The sequence below is a fragment of the Callithrix jacchus genome, chromosome 4 (assembly GCF_049354715.1).
Source record: "Callithrix jacchus isolate 240 chromosome 4, calJac240_pri, whole genome shotgun sequence".
In the NCBI taxonomy this organism is placed as follows: domain Eukaryota; kingdom Metazoa; phylum Chordata; class Mammalia; order Primates; family Cebidae; genus Callithrix; species Callithrix jacchus.
In genome coordinates this window covers 32,430,965-32,445,220 of record NC_133505.1, presented here as the reverse complement: position 1 = coordinate 32,445,220, position 14,256 = coordinate 32,430,965, and the positions used below count along the sequence as shown (strand labels likewise).

At 41.9% G+C, this 14,256-nt stretch overlaps 2 pseudogenes across 1 annotated transcript; both read left to right on the top strand.

The window, feature by feature from the left end:
* Positions 1-645: 645 nt before the first annotated feature.
* On the top strand, positions 646-2,554 carry LOC103796775 (serine/threonine-protein kinase D3 pseudogene; annotated as a pseudogene).
* A 264-nt stretch (positions 2,555-2,818) lies between these two features.
* Positions 2,819-4,768, top strand: LOC103796774 (glutamine--tRNA ligase pseudogene; annotated as a pseudogene). The gene has a single exon (XR_013534773.1). The product of XR_013534773.1 is annotated as a glutamine--tRNA ligase pseudogene (transcript).
* Positions 4,769-14,256: the final 9,488 nt, after the last annotated feature.

The window sequence follows — 14,256 nt, the reverse complement described above, 5'->3', positions numbered from 1 at the left end:
CTGTGTACTTCTAATAAGTTCAGTCAGCAGCCACTTTTCAGGCGGGACCCTTAAAGCCCCAGAAGTACAATTTATGTTCTTTAGTAGCTTACAGTGTAACTGGGGACAAGAATCATGTAAGTACAAGAAAATGTTTAGTAAAATTCCAGTCAACATGAAAGTTGGCTAATGAGTAGCTATATGTATCAAGGGGCTGTCAGAGCTCAGAAGGAACAAGCAGCTTTAGGCAATGTAGCCTAGTGGTTAGAGGCATGGTTTTGGCACTCTCATACAAGTATCTATGAATTCCATGAGTTCTAGGTTCTGAGTCTGTGATGTTAAGTATGTTACTTGACACTTCTGAGTCTAGGTTTCCACTGTATAAAATAAGGATGATAGTTGGACTTTCCTCATAGGGTTTTTGTGAAGGTTAATAAAATAATGTATATGAAAAATACGTGAAGGCTGTGGATTAAATTATCATAAATGATGTGCTTTCAAGATCCCAAATAACTGTAGTGGAGTAAGAAAGAGACATCTGTCAAATGTATCTTTGCCAGGACCCGCCTCTCAGTTTCAAGACCCCTACAGCCTGAATATGTAGCCCTTCCAAGTGAAGAGTCACACGTCCACTAGGAACCAAGTAAGAGAATTCCTTCTTGGAGTGGTCGCCCAATATGGATGGTAAAGATGGTAATGTGCAGAGTGAAAGTTTCACACACATTTGCTGTTCACTCTTATACCCGTCCCATGATATGTCAGTACTGCAAGCAGTTACTGAAAGGCCTCTTTCACCAAGGAAAGCAGTATAAAGATTGTAAATTCAACTGTCATAAATGCTGTGCATCAAAAGTACCAAGAGACTGCCTGGAGAGGTTACTTTCATGGAGAACCTTCGAATCTGGGAACAGATACAGATATACCAACAGATATTGACAATAATGACATAAATAGTGATAGCAGTAGGGGCTTGGATGACATGGAAGAGCAATCTCCCCCAGAAGACAAGATGTTCTTCCTGGAACTATCTGATCTTGATGTGGAAAGAAGTAAAGAAGCCATTAAAACAATCAGTCCATCAACAGGCAATAATATTCTGCTAATGAGCGTTGTACAATCCATCAAGTACACAAAGACGAAGAGCAGCACCATGGTGAAGGAAGGGTGGATGGTCCATTACACCAGCAGGGATAACCTGAGAAAGAGGCATTACTGGAGACTTGACAGCAAATGAGTAACATTATTTCAGAATGAATCTGGATCAAAGTATTGTAAGAAAATTCCACTTTTAGAAATTCTTCACATATCTTCACCAAGAGATTTCATAAACATTTCACAAGGCAGCAATCCACACTGTTTTGAAATCATCACTGATACTATGATATACTTCGTTGGTGAGAACAATGGGGATAGCTCTCATAATCCTCTTTTTGCTGCTACTGGAGTTGGACTTGATGTAGCATAGAGCTGGGAAAAAGCAATTCGCCAAGCCCTCATGCCTGTTACTCCTCAAACAAGTGTTTGTACTTCTCCATGGCAAGGGAAAGATCACAAAGATTTGTCCATGAGTATCTCTGTATCTAATTGTCAGATCCAGGAGAATGTGCATAACAGTACTGTTTACCAGATCTTTGCAGATGAAGTGCTTGGTTCAGGCCAGTTTGGCATTGTTTATGGAGGAAAACCTAGAAAGACTGGAAGGGATGTGGCTATTAAAGTAACTGATGAGATGAGATTCCCCACAAAACAAGAAAGTCAACTCCAAAATGAAGTGGCTATTTTCCAGAATTTGCACCATCCTGGGATTGTAAACCTGTAATGTATGTTTGAAACCCCAGAATGAGTCTTTGTAGTCATGGAAAAGCTGCATGGCGTTATGTTGGAAATGATTCTATCTAGTGAGAAAAGTCGGCTTCCAGAACGAGTTACTAAATTCATGGTCACACAGATACTTGTTGCTTTGAGGCATCTGCATTTTAAGAATATTGTGCACTGTGATTTAAAGCCAGAAAATGTGCTGCTTGCATCAGCAGAGCCATTTCCTCAGGTGAAGTTGTGTGATTTTGGATTTGCATGCATCATTGTTGAAAAGTCATTCAGGAGCTCTGTGGTAGGAACTCCAGCATACTTAGCCCCTGAAGTTCTCTGGATTAAAGGTTACAACCGTTCCCTAGATATGTGGTCAGTGGGAGTTATCATCTATGTGAGCCTCAGTGGCACGTTTCCTTTTCATGAGGATGAAGATATAAATGATCAGATCCAAAATGCCGCGTTTACATACCCGCCAAATCCATGGAAAGAAATTTCTGGTGAAGCAATTGATTTGATAAACAATCTGCTTCAAGTGAAGATGAGAAAGCATTAGAGTATTGACATATCTCTTAGTCATCCCCGGCTACAGGACTATCACACTTGGCTTGACCTTAGAGAATTTGAAACTCGCATTGAAGAACGTTACATTACACATGAAAGTGATGATGTTCGCTGGGAAATACATGCATACACACATAACCTTGTACACCCAAAGCACTTCATTATGGCTTCTAATCCAGATGATATGGAAGAAGATCCTTAATCGCTGAGTTAACCTAAATAAGGAAGGATTTCACGTAATGGACTGATATTTTGCTGTATAACTTGTTCTTTGTAGGCTGTCATCTGCAAGGATGCATAGATATGAGGAAATATGATAAAGAATTAGTGACATCAATACTGTAGTCCATACTGTGTAGGTACAGGAGGGAAACTGAATAATAAGAACTCATAATGGAATCAAGGTGAAGCTTTTTATAAACTTCCATAGCCTAAGCAATTTAAAAGAAATGAATGGCTGCCGTTTCAACATGGGGCTGCTGATGGGAGAGGCTCAGACTGTGCTCAAGTGGGCAGATGGCAAAATGATCAAGAATGAAGTGGACATGCAGGTCCTCCACCTTCTGGGTCCCAAGATGGAGGCTGATCTGGAGAAGAAGCCCAAGGTGGCCAAAGCACAGCTGGAAGAAACAGACTGGAGGACAGCAAAAGATGTGATAGATAATAGTGAGACTGCTGACCAGACCCTGTCTCTGATGGAGCAGCTCCAGGGGGATGCCCTTAAGTTCCACAAGCCTGACGAGAACTACAAGACCCCAGGCTATGTGATGACTCCACACACCATTAATCTACTAAAGCAGCATCTGGAGATTACTGGTGGGCAGGTACTTACCCAGTTCCTGCCAGAACCCAATGGAATCCTGCATATTGGACATGCCAAAGCCATCACTTTCAACTTTGGCTATGCCAGGGCCAACAATGGCATCTGTTTTCTGTGCTTTGATGACACCAACCCTGAGAAGGAGGAAGCAAAGTTCTTCACTGCCATCTATGACATGGTGGCCTGGCTGGGTTACACACCTTACAGAGTGACATATGCCTCTGACTATTTTGACCAGCTATATGCCTGGGCTGTGGAGCTCATTCACAGGGGTCTGGCTTATGTGTGTCACCAGTGAGGGGAGGAGCTCAAAGGCCATGATCCTCTGCCCTCACCCTGGAGAGACCGTCCCATGGAGGAGTCACTGCTGGTCTTTGAGGCAATGCACAAGGGCAAGTTTTCAGAAGGTGAGGCCACACTACAGATGAAGCTAGTGATACAGGATGGCAAGATGAACCCTGTAGCCTATCGAATCAAGTATACACCACACCACCGCACAGAAGAAAAATGGTGCATCTATCCCTCCTACAACTACACACACTGATTCTGTGACTCCATCGAGCACATCACTCACTTACTCTGCACCAAGGAATTCCAGGCCCAATGCTCTTCTTACTTCTGGCTTTGCAGTGCACTAGACGTCTATTGCCCTGTTCAGTGGGAGTATGGCCATCTCAACCTGCACTATGCTGTTGACTCTAAGGGGAAGATCCTCCAGCTTGTAGCAACTGGTGCTGTGCAGGACTGGGATGACCCACGGCTCTTTACATGCACGGCCCTGCAACGATGGGGTTTCCCACCTGAGGGCATCAACAACTTCTGTGCCCGGGTGGGAGTGACAGTGGCACAGACCACAATGGAGCCACATCTTCTAGAAGCCTGTGTGCGTGATGGGCTGAAAGACACAGCCCCATGAGCCATGGCTGTGCTGGAGTCACTATGGGTCACCATCACCAACTTTCCCTCTGCCAAGTCCTTGGACATCCAGGTGCCCAACTTCCTGGTTGATGAGACCAAAAGCTTCCATCAGGTTTTTTTTTTTTTGCACCCATTGTGTTCATTGAGAGGACTGACTACAAGGAGGAGCCAGAGCCAGGTTTTAAGCATTGAGTTGCAACGTGTTGTCAAGAGTCCCAGTTGTTGTGTAGAGAGTCTGGAGGTAACCTGCCGAAGGGTAGATGCTGGAGAGAAGCCAAAGGCCTTTATTCACTGGGTGTCACAGCCTTTGACATGTGAAGTTCGCCTTTATGAGTGACTATTCCAGCACAAGAGCCCTGAAGATCCTACTGAGGTGCCTGGTGGATTCTTAAGCGACCTGAACCCAGCATCACTATGCATGGTGGAGGCAGCATTAGTGGACTGCTCTGTGGCCCTGGCAAAACCCTTCAACAAGTTCCAGTTTGAGCATCTTTGGTACTTCTCTGTGAATCCAGACAGCCATCAGGGAAAGCTTGTTTTTAACCGAACTGTGACACTGAAGGAAGACCCAGGAAAGGTGTGAGCTGGAAATACTGTGAACCTACCTCGTCCTCCTGGAGGTTGGGGCTACCCTCACCACCCCAAATTCCATGTTAATAAAGAACAACTAAATTTAAATTTTAAAAAGGGTCATTTGCACAGACCTCAATGTGACTTGTACCTGCTGAAGTTGCATAGTGCTCTATGAGTGTGTGTATGCACGTGTGTGATAGGGAGCCAGAAAGATGTCTATGCAGTCCTTGGTGGTTTCCTATGTACCTACTTTCATCCCAGCTTCACTCTTCTACCTCTCTCCCATGACCTCTTCTTGGCCCATCAATTCCCCAGATATCTCTGGTTAGAGTAGAGGCCTCAGTGTCCTGGCCCCTGCCTGGGGATGCCATAAGTGTGGTGGGCAGTGCCCTGGAGCCAAACTGTCCACACAGATGGCCAGCATTGTGGTCTGGCTCATCCACACCATCCACAGGAGCCACTCCATAGCCACACACTTTTTTCCCCAAAATTTTGCATTGTAAATAATTTTATTTATTTATTTATTTATTTATTTATTTATTTATTTATTTATTTATGAGGATGTCTGGGCCAAGAGCACCTTCTCCATCTGGCAAAAGCCAGATTTGGGTTCTACTACTTGTGCCCCATCCCCACCCCCACTTCAGCTGCTCACTTTTGAATCTCCTCAAACCCAAGCCTCTGTTGCCCTCTGGGCTGTTTTGGATGGCTTTTTGCACCCTGCTCAGGCAGTAGGTAGGAGAGGGTCAAGGTAGACCCTTTGGGAATGGACAGAAAACAAAAAGCACAAAGGTGAGGGGGTGAGGCTGAACAGCAAACCCCACTCCCCTCCTGCTGGCACTGCCTCCCCCAGCCCCCTCCTCTTGCCCTCCTCCTATCCACCCCAGGTAGTGGCACGAGGTGAAGTGAAAAGAATCTGCCCAGCATCTGCTCGTAAGTCAGGAGTAATGTGGGCAGGGACCCTCCTAATCTGGGGTTGGATGAAACCAAGCACTCTGTTATTTAGCATTCCCTTCTAGATGGTTAAACTACCCAACCCTGAGCACAGCTCCATCTCAGTGACCATAACCCTGAGGTACTCTAAGATCCCAAAGTGCCTTGTGATATATCAAAGACGACAGCACTGGCTTTAGCCTTATTTTAGCATCACGTCCATGTTACCGTTTTCAATGCCTTTGGAGGGGGGAGATCCTGCAGCATTGAGAAGGTGGCTGAGTGTTCAAACACATCCCCCTCAGAACTGACACCTGTGGAAAAGGGTGTGTCATTTAAAGCAAGGCCATGATTCAAAGCATGTTGTCCTTTAGGGGGACATCTTTTTGTATATCCTCCATGGTGGAGGGGAGAGTATTTTGTAAGCCATAAAGCTCTAGGCTAACACGAGGTGATCTTAATAATATTATTATTCTTTTTGGGGTGGCTTTGATTCTTGAAAATTCCTAAGGTTATCTAAGCCACTTGTGTTGGATCAAGTTCACATCAAGCATGGCAGAGCCTCACATGGTTTGGGTTGAGTTGCCTGTCTCTGGTTCCCAGGCTATGTGAGGGCTGGGAGGCTGCAGTATTGTCACTCTTGTTTTCTGAAGCATTCCCAAGAGAAGGCCAGAATGTTGCAAGATTGATTCTCTGCTTGGGTAAAGCGCACAGCCTCCTCAAGGTCAGCTGTCTAGGTGCATTTTGAAAACAGTGTTTTTGCACTTGATATTGGTGCATTTAGTGGTGGTTTACAATTATTTGTTATTTTATTTAACAGTCACCGACACACAGTGCTTATTACATGCCAGGCAATGATCTAAGCACTTTACAATATTAACTCATTTAAACCTCATAATAGCTTATGAGGTAGATCCCAGTATTATCTGCATTTAACAAATTAATCAGAACATTTTATTTACAAGAACATATAAAAAACCCGCCCATGCCAAAAGTCTGACTTTTTTAAAGATTTTCATTATGCATTTTATATTTTAATATCCTTTCTCTTTCATGAAAAAGGTCATGATGCCCACCTGATAAAAAAGAATCTCTCATATCTCTGATGCAGCCACAATTGATTACATACTTTCACATGGAAATAATATATGAATGAAGAACATGGAGTAATTTGAGAGTTGAATTACATCTTTTGCATTTTAAAGAGTATGTAATTTTTAAATATAATAATGTTAATTTATTTGATACTTGAAGTTTACAAAATGTATACTTCAAATGTAATTATAATTTTCAAAAAATAATTTTCTCTTTTTAATGTTATATACAAATAACTTATCTAATAGTTTTAGTTTTAAATTATTTTTTATGCTCCACACTGTGGTTTAGTGTAATGTCTGAAGTGTTAATGTCTTATTTCTACTGTGAATTCTCTGATATTTACAGAGAGTTAATTTAGGTTTAAATATTTTTAATACTTGCTGCATCTACAAAAATGTATATTTTAGTATACTCTGGTGTTTTCTAAGATATAGTTTATAATTGTCCCCCTAATTATTACATTTGCAGAATTTTCCTCCAATATAAATTCCCTTGTAATGAGCAAAGTTTGAGCAAGTGTAGGGTTTATCTCTAGTACAAAATATGTACAATAAGACTTGTGATGCAAATATACTATTAAAACCCTCTCTATAGTTGTAATGTCATCCAAAGAAATACTCTTCACCATTCTAAGGTGCATATTTTCTACAAGATTTTCTAACAGTAATTGCATTTTTTAATTGCATATTAGGTTTTAGGGTACCTGTGCAGAACATGCAAGATAGGTGCATAGGTACACACGTGGCAGTGTGATTTGCTGCCTTCCTCCCCTTCGCCCACATCTGACATTTCTCCCCAGACTATCCCTTCCCAGCTCCCCCACCGCTGTCCCTCCCCGCTTTCCCCCAATAGACCCCAGTTTGTAGTTCTCCCCTCCCTGTGTCCATGTGTTCTTATTGTTCATTACCTGCCTATGGGTGAGAACATGCAATATTTTATTTTCTGTTCTTGTGTAAGTTTGCTGAGAATGATGTTCTCCAGATTCATCCATGTCCCTACAAATGACATGAACTCATCGTTTTTGATTGCTGCATAATATTCCATGGTGTATATATGCCACACTTTCTCAGTCCAGTCTATCATTGATGGGCATTTGGGTTGGTTCCAGGTCTTTGATATTGTAAACAGTGCTGCAATGAACATTCGTGTGCATGAGTTCTTATAGTAGAACGATTTATAGTCCTTTGGATATATACCCAGTAATGGGATTGCTGGGTCAAATGGAATTTCTATTTCTAGGTCCTTGAGGAATCGCCACACTGTCTTCCACAATGGTTGAACTAATTTACACTCCCACCAGCAGTGTAAAAGTGTTCCTATTTCTCCACATCCTGTCCAGCATCTATTGTCTCCAGATTTTTTAGTGATCACCATTCTAACTGGCATGAGATGGTATCTCAATGTAGATTTGATTTGCATTTCTCTAATGACCAGTGATGATGAGCATTTTTTCATGTTTATTGGCCTCATATATGTCTTCTTTTGTAAAGTGTCTGTTCATATCCTTGCCCATTTTTAAATGGGCCCTTTTGTTTTTTTCTTGTAAATCTCTTTGAGTTCTTGGATATCAGCCCTTTGTCAGATGGGTAAACTGCAAAAATGTTTTCCGTTCTGTTGGTTGCCGATTCACTCTAGTGACAGTTTCTTTTGACATGCAGAAGCTGTGGAGTTTCATTAGGTCCCATTTGTCTATTTTGGCTTTTGTTACCAATGCTTTTGGTGTTTTGGTCATGAAGTCCTTGCCTACTTCCATGTCCTGAATGGTTCTGCCTAGATTTTCTTCTAGGGTTTTTATGGTGCCAGGTCTCATGTTTAAGTCTTTAATCTATCTGGAGTTAATTTTAGTGTAAGGTGTCAGGAAGGGGTCCAGTTTCTGCTTTCTGCACATGGCTAGCCAGTTTTCCCAACACCATTTATTAAACAGGGAATCCTTTCCTCATTGCTTGTTTTTGTCAGAAATTGGTTGTATGGTAGTAGATATGTTGTGTTGCCTCTGATGCCTCTGTTCTGTTCCATTGGTCTATATATCTGTTTTGGTATCATTACCATGCTGTTTTGATGACTGTAGGCTTATAGTATAGTTTGAAGTCCTGTAGTGTGATGCCTCCTGCTGTGTTCTGTTTGCTTAGAATTGACTTGGCTATGCGGGCTCTTTTTTGGTTCCATATGAAGTTTAAGGTCGTTTTTTCCAGTTCTGTGATGAAGATCATTGGTAGCTTGATGTGGATAGTGTAGAGTTTACTTTGAGCAGTATGGCCATTTTCACAATATTGGTTCTTCCTAACCATGAACATGGAATGTTTCTTCATCTGTTTGTGTCCTCTCTTATTTCGTTGAGCAGTGGTTTGTAGTTCTCCTTGAAGAGGTCCTTTACGTTCCACGTTAGTTGTATTCCTAGGTATTTTATTCTCTTTGTAGCAATTGTGAATGGTAGCTCGTTCTTTCAGTTTGTTATTGGTGTGTAGAAATGCTCATGATTTTTGCACATTGATTTTGTATCCTGATATTTTGCTGAAGTTACTTACCAGTTTCAGGAGTTTTTGGGCTGACACAATGGAGTCTTCTAAATATACTATCATGCCATCTGCAAATAGAGACAATTTGACTTCCTCCTTTTCTATTTGAATACCATTTATTTCTTTTTCTTGCCTGATTGCTCTGGCTAGAACTTCCAGTACTATGTTGAATAGGAGTGGTGAGAGAGGGCATCCTTGTCTAGTGCCCGATTTCAAAGGGAATGCTTCCAGTTTTCACCCATTCAGTATGATATTGGCTGTTGGTTTGCTGTAAATAGCTTTTATTATTTTGAGATACGTTTTATCAATACCGAGTTTATTGAGGGTTTTTAGCATAAAAGACTGTTGAATTTTGTCAAAGGCCTTCTATGCATCAATTGAGATAATCATGTGGTTTTTGTTTTTGGTTCTGTTTATTTGGTGAATTACGTTTATAGACTTGTTTATATTGAACCAGCCTTGCATCCCTGGGATAAATCCCACTTGATCATGGTGGATAAGCTTTTTGATATGCTGTTGCAATCGGCCTGCCAGTATTTTATTGAAGATTTTTGTGTCTATGTTCATCATGGATATTGGCCTGAAGTTTTCTTTCCTTGTTGAATCTCTGTCAGGTTTGGGTATCAGGATAATGTTGGTCTCATAAAATGACTTGGGAAGGATTCCCTCTTTTTGAATCATTTGGAATAATTTCAGAAGGAATGGTAGCAGCTTCTCTTTGTGTGTCTGTTAGAATTTGGCTGTGAACCCATCTGGACCTGGGCTTTTTTTTTGGTGGTAGGCTCTTAATTGTTGCCTCAACTTCAGACCTTGTTATTGGTCTATTCATAGTTTCAGCTTACTTCTAGTTTAGGCTTGGGAAGACACACGTGTCCAGGAATTTATCCATTTCTTCTAGGTTTACTAGTTTATGTGCCTAGAGTTGTTTGTAACATTCTCTGATGATGGTTTGAATTTCTGTGGAATCTGTGGTGATTTCCCCTTTATCATTTTTTATTGCACCTATTTGGTTATTCTCTCTTTTTTTATCAGTCTGTCTAGTGGTCTGTCTATTTTTTTGATCTTTACAAAAAAACAGCTCTTGGATTTATTGATTTTTTGAAGGGTTTTTCATGTCTCTCTCTCTTTCAGTTCTGCTCTGATCTTAGTTATTTCTTGTCTTCTGCTAGGCTTTGAGTTTTTTTTTTATCTTGCTCCTCTAGCTCTTTCAATTTTGATGGTAGGGTGGCAATTTTGGATCTCTCCACTCTTCTCATGTGGGTACTTATTGCTATATATTTTTCTCTAGAGACTGCTTTAAATGTGTCCCAGAGATTCTGGCATGTTGTGTCTTCGTTCTCATTGGTTTTGAAGAATTTCTTCATGTCTGCCTTTATTTCATTGTTTATCCAGTCAACATTCAAGAGGGAGTTGTTCAGTTTCCATGAAGCTGTGCGGTTCTGAGTTAGTTTCTGAATTCTGAGTTCTAACTTGATTGCACTATGGTATGAGAGACTGTTTGTTATAAGTTTAGTTGTTTTGCATTTGCTGAGGTGTAATTTTCTTCCAATTATGTGGTCAATTTTAGAGTAGGTGTGATGTGGTGCTGAGAATAATGTATATTCTGTGGATTTGGGGTGGAGTCCTGTAAATGTCTATCAGGTTTGCTTTTTCCAGGTCTGAGTTCAAGTCCTGGGTATCCTTGTTAATTTTCTGTCTTGTTGATCTCTCTAATATTGAAAGTGGAGTGTTAAAGTCTCCCACTATTATTGTGTGGGTGTCCAAGTCTCTTTGTAAGTCATTAAAAACTTGCCTTATATGTCTGGGTGCTCCTGTATTGGGTCCATATATATTTAGGATCGTTAGCTCTTCTTATTGTTTCGATCCTTTTACCATTATGTAATGTCCTTCTTTGTCTCTTTAGAGCTTTGTTGCTTCAAAGTGTATTTTATCAGAGACGAGAATTGCAACTTCAGCTTTTTATTTTTGTTCTCCATTGGCTTGGTAAATCTTCCTCCATCCCTTTATTTTGAGCCTTTGTGTATCCTTACATGTGAGATGGGTTTCCTGGATACAGCACACTGATGGGTTTTGGCTTTTTATCCAATTTGCCAGTCTGTGTCTTTTGAGTGGTGCATTTAGCCCATTTACATTTAGGGTTAATATTGTTACGTGTGAATTCGATCCTGCCATTTTGATGCTAGCTGGCTGTTTTGCCCATTAGTTGATGCAGATTCTTCATTTTGTTGATGCTCTTCACCATTTGGTATGTTTTTGGAGTGGCTGGTACTGGTTGTTTCTTTCTATGTGTAGTGCCTCTTTCAGGACCTCTTGTAAAGCAGGCCTTGTGGTGACAAAATCTCTGAGTACTTGCTTGTTCGCAAAGCATTTTATTTTTCCTTCACTTATGAAGCTCAGTTTGGCTAAATATGAAATTCTGGGTTAAAAGCTCTTTTCTTTAAGGATGTTGAATATTGGCCCCCTCTCTCTTCTGGCTTGTAGGATTTCTGCCGAGAGATCTGCTGTGGGTCTGATGGGCTTCCCTTTGTTGGTGACCCAACCTTTCTCTGTGGCTGCCCTTAGCACTTTATTTTTATTTCAACCCTGATGAATCTGACAATTATGTTCCCTGGGGTTGCTCTTATTATGAAATATCTTTGTGGTGTTCTCTGTATTTCCTGGACTTGAATATTGGCCTGCCTTGCTAGGTTGGGGAAATTTTCCTGGATAATATCCTGAAGAGTATTTTCCAGCTTGGATTCATTCTTTTCCTCACATTCAGGTACACCTATCAAATGCAGATTAGGTTTCTTCACATAGTCCCACATTTCTTAGAGACTTTGTTCATTCCTTTTTGTGCTTTTTTCTCTAATCTTGTCTTGTCATTTTATTTCATTGAGTTCATCTTTGACCTCTGATATCGTTAATTCTGCTTGGTCAATTCAGCTGTTGAGACTTGTGCATGCTTTGTGAAATTCTCTTGTTGTGTTTTTCAGCTCCATCAATTCACTCATGTTTCTCTCTAAGTCATTTATTCTTGTAATCATTTCCTCAAATCTTTTTCCAAGTTTCTTAGTTTCTTTGCATCGAGTTAGAATATGTTCTTTTAGCTAATGAGAGTGTCTCATTACCCACCTTCTGAAGTCAGATTTTGTTATTTCATCACACTCATTCTCCTTCCAGCTTTGTTCCCTTGCTGGTGAGGGGTTTTGGTTTCTTGTTGGAGGCGAGGTGCTCTGGTTTCTGGTGTTTTCCTCCTTTTTGCGCTGGTTTCTTCCCATATTTGTGGATTTATCCACCTGTCATCTGAGTAGTTGCTGACTTTCTGATTGGGTCTCTGAGTGGATGGCGAGATTGTTGATGATGAAGTATTTCTGTTTCTTAGTTTTCCTTCTAACAGTCTACCCCCTCTACTGTAGGACTGCTAAGGTCCTACAGTAGAGGGGGTAGACTGTTAGAAGTAGGTTCCCTACTTGCCTGGGGAACACCTGTAGCATCTGCGGAACAGTGAGGGTTGCTACCAGTTTTTTCTGCTGCTATTTTTGTCCTAGAATGATGCCTGCCTAATGTCAGTCTGATCAGTCCTTTTCGAGATGACTCTTTGAATATACGGGGGTCAGGGAGCTGCTTGAGGAGACAGTGTGCACTTTATAGGAGCTCAAGTGCTGAGCTTTAAGCTCCATTGTTCATTCAAGGGTGCTAGGCAGGTACGTTTAAGTCTGCTGCAGCGGAACTCATACAGCCCCATTCTTTCCTCAGGTGCTCTGTCTCTGGGAGTTGGGGATTTACTGATGAGTATCCATTGCCCTGTCCTGCCCAGAAAGGGGGCAGTTTAGTCACTGCCTGCTTGCAGAGGCTATGTTGAGCTGCTCTGGGCTCTGCCCTGCATCCGCAGGCTCTACCCTGCTGTTGTGGGCTCTTCCCTGCTGTCATTGGCTTCATCCTGCTGCTGTGGGCTCTGCCCTGCTGCTGTGAGGAATTCCCTGTAGTCCTGTTTATATGGGTGTGGTGAGAACTGCCGTGGTGATGGTGGCCTGCCTCTGTAATGGTGGACTCTCTCTGTTATTGCAGGTTGCCTCAGCAGTGGCAGGCTGCGTCAGCAGTGGCAGAGTACCTCCCTAGGGGTGGAGTGCCTCGGTAATGGTGGACGCCCCTCACCCACCGAGCTGCACCATCCTGGGTTCAGCTGTGTTTGCCATGAAACTCTCAACCCCGAGCATTTCCACTTGCTGGGTTTTTTTTTTTTTTTTTTTTTTTTGTGGGGGTGAGACCCGCCAAGCCTGGTCACCTGGCTCCCTGCCTCAGAGACCTTTTTGTTTTTAAGTTGAGCAGTTGACTTTCTCCCTGATGTTCCAGTCGCCTGCTGAAAGGATGCCGGGGTCTGTGTGATTTCTAGTGCAGCGACCCACTGTGCTGGCTGAAACAACATTTCTGCACAGGACTCTCCTGGTTTGGCTTACTGTTTAAGTCTTGTTTAATCAGATGAATGTGCTAATCTGCCTTCCCAAATCTCAAATTGCCAGTGTAACAGGGCAGCCAGACCAGTGTATTTTGTATGGAGTTTCCCTGCACTGCAGCACTGGCAGAAACAGCTGCGCCTGCCCAAACGGTGGTGCAAGCCCAAACAGCCATGCTGGTGACCTGTGGGACTCCTACACCTGGGAATCTCCTGGTCTGTGGGCAAATAAATATCCATCTGGAAATGCGGCATCCACTCACCCTCTGTGCTTTAACTGGGAGCTGCAATTTTGAGTTGCTCCTATAGCGCCAACTTCTTCAATTTGTTTTTATACCTTCATTCCAGTAATTGCATTTTTAATGTTTTTGTTAAGTACAGCCTCTGTGATGATGAGTAAGATGTGAGGAGATATTAATGGCTTTTTATATTCCTTATCTGTGTACTTTTTTTAAGTATAAAGGTTTTCCCGTGCAGTAAGGCATGAGCATTGGTTAAATGTTCTGCCACATTCTTCACACTTGAAGGAGATTTCTCCAGTATAAATTATCTTACTTACAATCAAGGGTCACAACCACTTAACAGCTTTGTGGTGTCACTCATACGTCTAG